The following is a 9,266-nucleotide window of genomic DNA, read 5'->3' as shown; positions in this document are numbered from 1 at the left end:
AGATCATGGTACGCGGGTTCGAATCCCACCTTGGCATTTTTTATTTCTTGGTATCACCATTTTTCTTTTTTTCTCTGTTTGGCGGCGCGGTCGTTGGGGTGTTGCGACGCTCTTGGTATCACCATTTTTTTTTTTTCTCTGTTTGGCGGCGCGGTCGTTGGGGTGTTGCGGAGCGTCGCAACACCCCAACGACCGCGCCGCCAAACAGAGAAAAAAAAAATGGTGATACCAAGAAATAAAAAATGCCAAGGTGGGATTCGAACCCGCGTACCATGATCTCGAAGGGAGCGTTGTAACCACTGGGCCATACAGGCACGCCTCCGTAGCATGTATTCATGCGAACCATATTATTGCGTTCGAGCGTCGTAGTCTTCCTCAAAAAAAAAAAAAAATGGCGATACGTCATTGAGGCGAGGCCCAGCCTCTCCACGGATTTGTTGTGCAAACAGTCGCACTACAGTGTACTAGAATAGGGGCAGTGTGCTCACTGCTGTATCCCTGCGCCGCGGCGCCACGGCGCACTCAGCGTCGACTGCTCAGGCGCCCGCCAGAGGCGCTGCCGCCAGTTTCTCCTGAAAACTTCCCTTGCTTGGTATGGAGTGCGTTCTGTTGGATCGCGACGTTGACCGTTCTACCTCAAGGGCTGCAGAAGATAGCGCCAACCTTTCCTTACTGAAAACAAACCACTTAATATCGACGTTGTCGGCTCTCGACTGCAAGTCCCGCCGGCGTTTTCAGCAGTATCCTCTGTGCTTGACGCTTTGTATACTCAATGTGCACTCTGAGTGAGTGAGAATGGCTAGCCGCCGTCGAAATTACTGTTTTGCACCCGAGTGCAGAACTGGCTACAGTCGCGTGAAAAATGCACCAAAGGCGTCTTTGCTCAGCGTTCCATGTGATGAAGAATGGCGAAAGTAATGGGAGAGGAACCTCAACCGTGCAGATAAGACACTGGAGGAATCTTGCGCGGTCTGTGAGTTACACTTCGAACCACGATTCATCATTAGGGACTTGTGCACCTTATATAATGCAAAGAGGTGTGCATTCCTCGTGACAATTGCCACTGCAATCAGAAAACGCTGTTCCCACGATTCTTCCGAATTTACCACAGTACCTGATGAAGACGACACCTAAGCCCAGGAACAAAAGGAAAAGGTGTGAAAGGGACGAAGCACCCGCGAAGAAAAGCCGAAGCGCACAAGAAAGTAGCTATTCGGAGTTTTCACCGGCTGCTCCCGGCGCTTCCGGGATCATTCTTTATTTCGTTGTAAATAAACATTGGTATTGCATAAATGTACACCCGTGAGCAAAAATATACGGACCAGGGATTACGCGATAAAGCCGTTTGTTTCAACTACCGGCGAATGCAACTTGAAATTTAGGACTGCAGTCTAATCTTGGCATTGTGAGCTTTCCAGTGTACTCGTCAATTTCAATTTACGCATGTTTATTACGAAGAAATTGAGTTGTTTCAGTGACCTTGTGGTCCGTATACTTTTGCTCACGGGTGTACCTGGTATTTTCATCCTTTCGATTTCATATCGCATTAACGTTACGAAAGATGCAATACATAAATAACCAGCTAACCAGCTTAACTTGTGCAGCAGTGATACCTAAATATTTCGTGAATAGATGGGGCACCGTGAAAATGTCTAAGGCGCTGCACGCTTTACCTGCGAAAAAAAAAAAATTAAGTCGTAGTTAAATTCGGCGCGGTGGTGCTGGAAACACCTATGTGCGGTCGTTGTGGCGAAACCAAACTGACCATTTAAATCAAATATCGATCAGCTGCAGAAAAAACTCGAGTGCCCATTCCGTGACTGCAGCGGTCGTATCAGGCCTTTATTATAACAGCACAGCATATGAATAGCAAGGCTAGTTCATCCGTGCCTCCGGCTCAAAACAACGCCAACCCTATGTAGATCAGCCGGAACAATAGTAATTTATTTCACTGCACACTGCGAAGGTGCACCAAAAGCACTTTCGTGCGCTGCACGTCGTGCATTTTACTTTTATATGGTGAAAACAGCAACACCCGATAGCTGTTCTACCGCGACGCGTAGGAAAGTTTCAGGTGACGCTGCGAACCGCGCCACCTGTCGGCGGCGACACGAAGTGCGTCAAGCTCTGCCGCGTTGTGAGCGCACTACAACTCTTCTAGTACACTGTAAGTCGCACCAAGGCACAGAGCGTGTTCCTAGTCCCTAGGGGCGTAAAACCAAATACCTAGACTGATCTATGGAGCGTGTGGCTTAGCGTCTCGGCCCTCGGCAAAAGAAAGTACCTAGAAACATGGTACGCGCGAGCGGCGCATGGCGGCGCCAGCGATCGAGCACTGGGCTTGGGCGCAAATAGAAACTGGTGTACTAGACAATGGTCGAGTGGGCCGAACGGCGCTCTGCCGCTTAGGCGCCGCGTGTGGAAAAATAGTGCGAGGGCGCTGCGAGCGAACTGGATTGGATTGGGGCGGAGACGCGCTCCGCGGCATATTCAACGTACTTTCGCTGCGGGCACCGAGGCCAATTGCGCATAGTACGCTCTTAAAGTAGCGCTTTATTTCAACTGCAAATTTATCTTTACACCATTTTACCAAACATATATATTTGAGGCACATTATACATCGCGACGTCTTCAATTTTGCTGTCGTTGTCAAGCGCGTCGTCTGCTAGCGAGCGCGCGTTCGCTACGCGGACGCTGGCGGGCGCCCAGTTTTTCTCGCAGAACCTCTGTGCAGTACATTTTTTAAATGTTTTAGTTGCTTCGGTGCGCCTATGACTCTTGACGGCCGGTGCCAAATGTAGTTTTAGCCGGGTGAACTGCTGTTTTTACCACTGTCCTCTAAAAGTAACTGGTATCTCAGCACCATGAAGGCTACGTAGGAAAATTTTATTATTGATATCGTGTCATTTTACGCGCGCTTCTTGTTGATGGATATTGATCAGGGACAAAAATCGAAGAAAAAAATATTAGAGTGAAATAAACCAGGTTTATTAACTGCGTGGCGCGAAGAATGATCAATGCATTTTTAGGTAATTAAATCAAAGGGTACATAGACATATATATTCAGGATATATATGTAAGGGGAAAAAATAACAAATATTCTAAATGCAATAATTGAAAAAGTGAACACTCCCGACCGGTATAAGCGCACGTGTTTGCAGTAACAAACACACGCATTAGTGAATACTGCACATAAAACTCATTCGCAGAAATAATATTCATAGCAGGCAAAACCATCTTATATATATATATATATATATATATATATATATATAAGATGGTTTTGCTTGCTATGAATATTATGACATTTCCGTTGGAATGTAACGCATAACAGCACTATTGAAATCTCAAAGGTGAGTGACTGCATGCAAGTGAGGACTGTTATTCCCAATGATTTTGCTGCCGGAGTCTCGTGGCTGTTGCGCAGAGGTGCAGTTCCTGAGAGAATTAACGGATGGGTGTTAATAAGTCCTGCTTAACAAGTTCCTAGCTCTCATTCAATATAAACGCCCCGTTTTGGGGCAACCTGTAAATCTGCTAACTTGATTTAGACAAGCATTTTTGACAGTCTCACCATGTTTGCAACCCATTAAAACTGAGTGCCCCATGTGGTACCACACTTATCTTCTTCAACGAACGCAACAGATCTGCCCATATCTTTACGTGTAAATGAGACATGCCGTTCCTTTAATTGTTTCATTATGGTCGATATGATAGTGCACCGGATAACTGAACGCAGCCGTTTATAATATACAAGCTGCTGAGTTGAGCGGTCATGCATTTGGGAACGGCATTACATTTATGCATGAAATATAGGATATGCGTAACATGTTTTCCTTGGAAATCAGACTCGAGAATAATTTATGTTGTTTACACCCCCAGAAATAAGCCGAAGAACGCAGACACCTGCTTTTTTCTTTTTCTTGATTTAATATAAGCAAATTCTTCAGTTTTACGTGGCAAAACCACGATATGATTATGAGGCACCCGGTTTAGTTTTTGCCACCTGGGGTTCTTTAACGTGCACCTAAATAGAAGTACACGAGTCTTTTTCCATGTCGTTCTCATCCAATTCCGCGTCCTGGATTGAACCCGCGAGCTCCAGTTTATCAGCGCAACGGCTTATCCACTATATAGCCACTAATTGGGCTACTGCGCAGGCTTTCTTTTCTTTTTTTTTCTCTCTTTTTTGAAGTATCGACTGGAAAAAAATTCCACGTACGGCTTACGGCCAAAGATTAGTGTATATAATGGTTAACTAAAACCATTTTCGGCGCTCGAGGTCCTACCGGAATAAATGACCCCTTACCAATTAATCCGCATTCTGTTACGCGAGAAAGGCGGAAACTTGAATGGAATGTTGCGCTGCAGTTTACTTTTTTTTTTTATCTATAGCAATGCTTCCCGTAAATCTGAGTACAAGGCGCCGGATGGGGCAGATATGCTTTACTTGTTTGAAGCGGCAAGCAGGAAGGTTACATATGTTTCTCCGTCTGCGTTTCGCAAGACCTACTGATGGAAAGCTATATGCGCAACAATACACACGAGAGATACATATGCTGCTTGAAGAACGAGAAAAAAAATTTTTTTATCCAAAGGGAACCGTACAATAACGTAGTAGAATGAAAAGGTAGAGGGAATAGACAGGTCAATTCAGTTGCTGTCGGATCACTTTGATAAAATTCAGGAACGCTTGAGCGGGCAAGACAGGGAAATAAAAAACATAAAATGCAAGATCGACAAACTTGAGAAGGAGGATCCAGCTAAGGGTCTCGCCCAGCTCCAGATTGATTTTGATGACCTCGAGTGGCGCAGCCGACGTCTGAATGTGGAAATACATGGAATTCCTGAGACTGCAGGTGAAAATCTTTTAAACAAGGTAAATGATCTTGCAAAAACCTTGAATTTGACGGAACTTGCTCCAGCTGATATTTCCGCTATTCACAGGATGGCATCAAGGCCAGGTAGAGAGCGTAGAGTGATCCTGAATTCACTTTGTCCACCAGGACCATCGAGATACGTGGCTTGAAAAAAGGAAATCTTTGAGGCAAGAACAAGATAATGTTTACATAACTGAAAATATGACCAAGCGTTCCCGGGCTCTTTTATTAGCAGCTAAAACCTGGGATAGGAGAGTTGGCTATGACTTTGCATGGCATTCCAATGGGAAGGTCTTGGTGCGTAGGAAGAGTGGAGAACGTGCGCAGGTCATCAGGTGTGAGGATGACTTGTCAGCGTTGAGCAACTGATGTTTGTTACTGTACTGTTCCTCAGTTTCTTTTTTTTACTGCTCTGTGAAATGGATGACCTCGGATATATCGCCCTTCGTGAGTTAGCGAAGCGGTTTGAAAGTGTACAACGAGGTTTTCTCCGATGCTTCCATTTAAATGTACAATCAATGGGAAACAAAGCAAATGAACTCGAGTGTCTGTTTAATCAAATGAAAGGTTGTTTTGATGTAGTTATGCTAACAGAAACCTGGCAATCAGATATTTCAGAAGAATTCGAACTACCTCATATGAAAACGTTCTCTGTTTTTAGGCCAAGTCGTCGAGGGGGTGGTGTCACTATGCTACTTGAAAATTCTTTACCAGCCGTATTGCTCGAAAAGTTCACTTTAGTTACTGCTCATTACGAGATGTTATGTGTTCAGTTTCAAGATGTCATAGCTGCTGTGTGTTACCGGCCACCTGATGGTAACTTGTGTGATTTTTTTGCATTTTTAGATGTTTTCTTAACATTTGTAAATCAACATCAATACACTGTTATATTGGGTGGTGATTTCAATATTGACATGGGGCATGAAGGCACGAAAAAGTGTGACTTTGAAACTATTATTGCATGCAATGGTTGCGAAAACGTTATAAATAGATCAACTAGAATTACTCTGTCTTCGGAGACCACCATAGACTTATTTATCACAAACTGTGATCTGTCGTGTGACCTGTGCTGTCCTTACGTATCCCATCAGTGATCACATGGCGATATGTTGTTCTGTAAAAACAGGTGCACCTACGTTAATTCAGAATGACATTCCTTATAGTTATCAGCATGTTTCGCCAGCTGCGTTAGATGCCTTCCGTTCAGAGATTGGCACTTTGCATTTGGACAATGTTTTTCACTCAAATGATGCGAATGCAGCCTATGACGCCTTTTTAGAACCCTTTATCTGTATATACAAAAAACATTTCCCTTATAAACAGCGGCATAAACGTAAAGGTTGTCAGAAACCTTGGATGACACGCGAACTCTTACGTAAAATAGACAAAAAAGACAGATTATTTCGGAAATTCATGCGTACGCGCGACGAGGCGGACCTAATTGCTTTCAAGCAGTTCCGAAATGCCTTAAGTAAAGAAATGAAGAAATCAAAGGAGCTGTATCACATACAGGCAATTACTGTGTGCTCAAAACGAGCAGATGTTTTATGGAATAGAATAAACTCTTTGATGAGCCGTAAATCCGAAAACAGAAGAAATTAAGGAGGTGCTCCATGATGGAAACTTGGTCAGTGGAGAGGCTATGGCCAATGTTTTTAATGATTACTTCGTTTACAGAGACTTTAACGACGGATCACCCGCTGCTTGCCGAACTCTGGGTCCAGAAACAACAAACACGTTTTTCTTAGCAGGTACTATTGAACCAGAAATCCGCACACTATTCCTCGGCTTAAAAAACAGTCGCAGCTGCGACGCCGATGGCATGCAAATAAAACCAGTGAAATATGTTATCGATCAGATCAGTCCAGCACTAACACATATATTCAATCTCTGTATTTCGACAGGGGTTTTTCCTTCGAAAATGCAAACGGCACGCGTAATAGCTCTCTACAAAAAAGGGAACAAGCATAACGTTGCAAATTATCGACCGATATTTATTCTCCCAGTATTTTCTAAAGGTTTCGAAAAAATTCTTTTTAGTCGCTTATCCAGTTTTTGCACCAAATATGTCCTGACAAAATCGCAATATGGCTTCATAAAACATAAGTCTACAGAGCTCGCCCTACTGGATCAAAAAGAATATATTCTACAACAGTTTGAACAAAAAAATAAAGTGGTCGGAATTTTTGTGGATTTCACACAAGCATTTGACTACATTCACCACGGTATTTTATTTGAAAAATTAAACCATTATGGCATTCACGGGCTCCCACTCATGTTACTTAAAAGCTATCTGGCGCATAGATGTCAATTTGTTTCTATAAATGATTTAGTATCAGATAAGAAAAATATAATTTCAGGGGTGCCACAAGGGAGCATTCTTGGCCCTTTATTGTTCACTTTATATATTAATGACATAGTCCATATCTCCCCAGAAGTTAAGTTTATTATCTTTGCAGATGACACGAGTATATTTGTCACCTCAGCATCAGATGTTATTCTTTCTAATAAAGCTAATGACGTCTTACAGAAGTTAGACAACTGGACAAGTAACAATAAGTTAAAAATAAATGCAACTAAAACAAAAGCCGTAGTTTTTCATTCGAAAGGCCAACAAGTGACTTTGGAGAAAAACATTGTATTTAGAGGCTCAGATATAGAAATAGTGAAGTCAGTGAAAGTACTTGGGGTACATTTCTCCAGTTCTTTGCAATGGGATGACCACGTCAATAATATTCAAATAAAATTAAGCCATATAACTTGAATATTAAGCCGTATCCGGTACCTCATCCCCAACTCGGTGAAGTTATTAATATACAAATCGCTGTTTAGTTCTTATCTTAACTATTGCTATTTGGTTTGGGGAACAACTACAGAAACAAACTTAACAAAATTACTGAGAATACAGAAGAAAATACTGAGGCTGATAGACAACGCTAAAGTTCTAGCACCTAGCGATCCACTATTTAAAAAATATAAGATAATCAAAGTGAATGACCAATATCAATACAGACTACTACGAGAGTACTGTCTTAGCTGCAAACGCTCAAACTTTTTGTTTATGGAGATGGCGAATCTTTGCTTAAAGGAAAAGGCTTATGAAACAAGAAATACAGAAATGTGGAACGTTCCTTACTTTCGTACTAATTATGGTTTTCAGATGCTTCGATGTACTCTTCCGCGAATTCTAAAAGATTACATTAGCAAAGGTATAGATGTGTCTCATTTAAGTGCCGCAGAATTAGGGGCTCTTTTTGTTGTATAAACTATGTAGCAATTTATTTAAGTGCATAAGACTGCAGCAGATTTCCTTGTTGTATAAGCTATGTATAAACCACGTTTTCAGTTTTCCTTTATGACATGATCTTTACGTAAAACAATGTGACAGTTTAAAAAAAAAAGTGTATGATATTGTGATGTCCTTCAGCTGCTGCCATTGTTTCACAAAGGGGGCGGAGGATCCCTCAAGCCGTCATTTGAACGGCTTTTCCCTCCGCCTCCTGTTACACTGTACTGTGACGAAGCAAATAAAGCAATATCAAGCAATATCAAAGCCGACACTGCGGCCGCAATGCACGCGCAATCACCGAGCGGCATTAGAAAATAATAAAAAAATAAAGAAGAGAAAGGAAAGGAATTTATTCTTAAGGCATAAATACATGTCATATACAATTATGAACACCATTTGAGCGGTCTGAACGCAAATACCAGCGTGCGAAGTACGTAGTACGAATGACCCTGCCAAGCGATATCGCCAGCAGTTTTCAACGGCGCGACCTTGATGCGGCCCAATCCACTTCGACCGCAGCGCCGCCCCAGTATTTTTCCACGTCGGGCGCCTCACTGCAAAGCATGCGCCGCCCCAGCCACTCGTCCCACTCGACCGTATTCTAGTACACTCTAATAGAAACAGGCGACCTGCGTAAGGGCCCTTTAAGAACAGCGTGCGCTTTTTTTCTCTTTTTTTCTTTCCGCGCAGCTAAGTGCACCCATCAAGTACTTGCCCAAAAATGTGTGCCGTCTTCCTCTAACTGTGCTTAGGTCATGCTATTTCTCGCTCCGGTCAACGAGAAATTACCCGTTTTCGCTGAACTGGAACAAAAACAGCAACGAAAATAGTTTTGGTTTGACACTGAATGGAAACAGTACAGACACCTTCTGCCGCTCGGCAACCGCATTAATAAATATACAAAAACAACTTTACTCTGCGGCTTTATCGAGACGTCCAGCGACGTCTTTATTCGTCGAATACTAACAGGTAAACTGTACAGCACTGCTGCCAACAACAGGGTGACTTTAATTTTACCAATGGTCCTGCCGGCGAAAGTGCCACCGTCTATCTAGTTCAAACATTTCTTCCAAGAACTTGGGGCTGCTTCTGGACAC

The 9,266-nt window shown here is 42.9% G+C and overlaps 1 long non-coding RNA gene across 1 annotated transcript; it reads left to right on the top strand.

The window, feature by feature from the left end:
* Positions 1–244: 244 nt before the first annotated feature.
* On the top strand, positions 245–8,944 carry LOC125944595 (uncharacterized). Its single transcript, XR_007466295.1, has 3 exons — positions 245–459; positions 2,183–2,361; positions 8,794–8,944. It is a non-coding gene; the product is annotated as an uncharacterized LOC125944595 (long non-coding RNA).
* The last annotated feature ends 322 nt before the right edge of the window (positions 8,945–9,266 follow it).

This window comes from Dermacentor silvarum, chromosome 1, assembly GCF_013339745.2.
Source record: "Dermacentor silvarum isolate Dsil-2018 chromosome 1, BIME_Dsil_1.4, whole genome shotgun sequence".
NCBI classification, from domain to species: Eukaryota; Metazoa; Arthropoda; class Arachnida; order Ixodida; family Ixodidae; genus Dermacentor; species Dermacentor silvarum.
The sequence above is the reverse complement of the archived record's forward strand: the minus strand, read 5'-3'. Positions and strand labels throughout refer to the sequence as shown.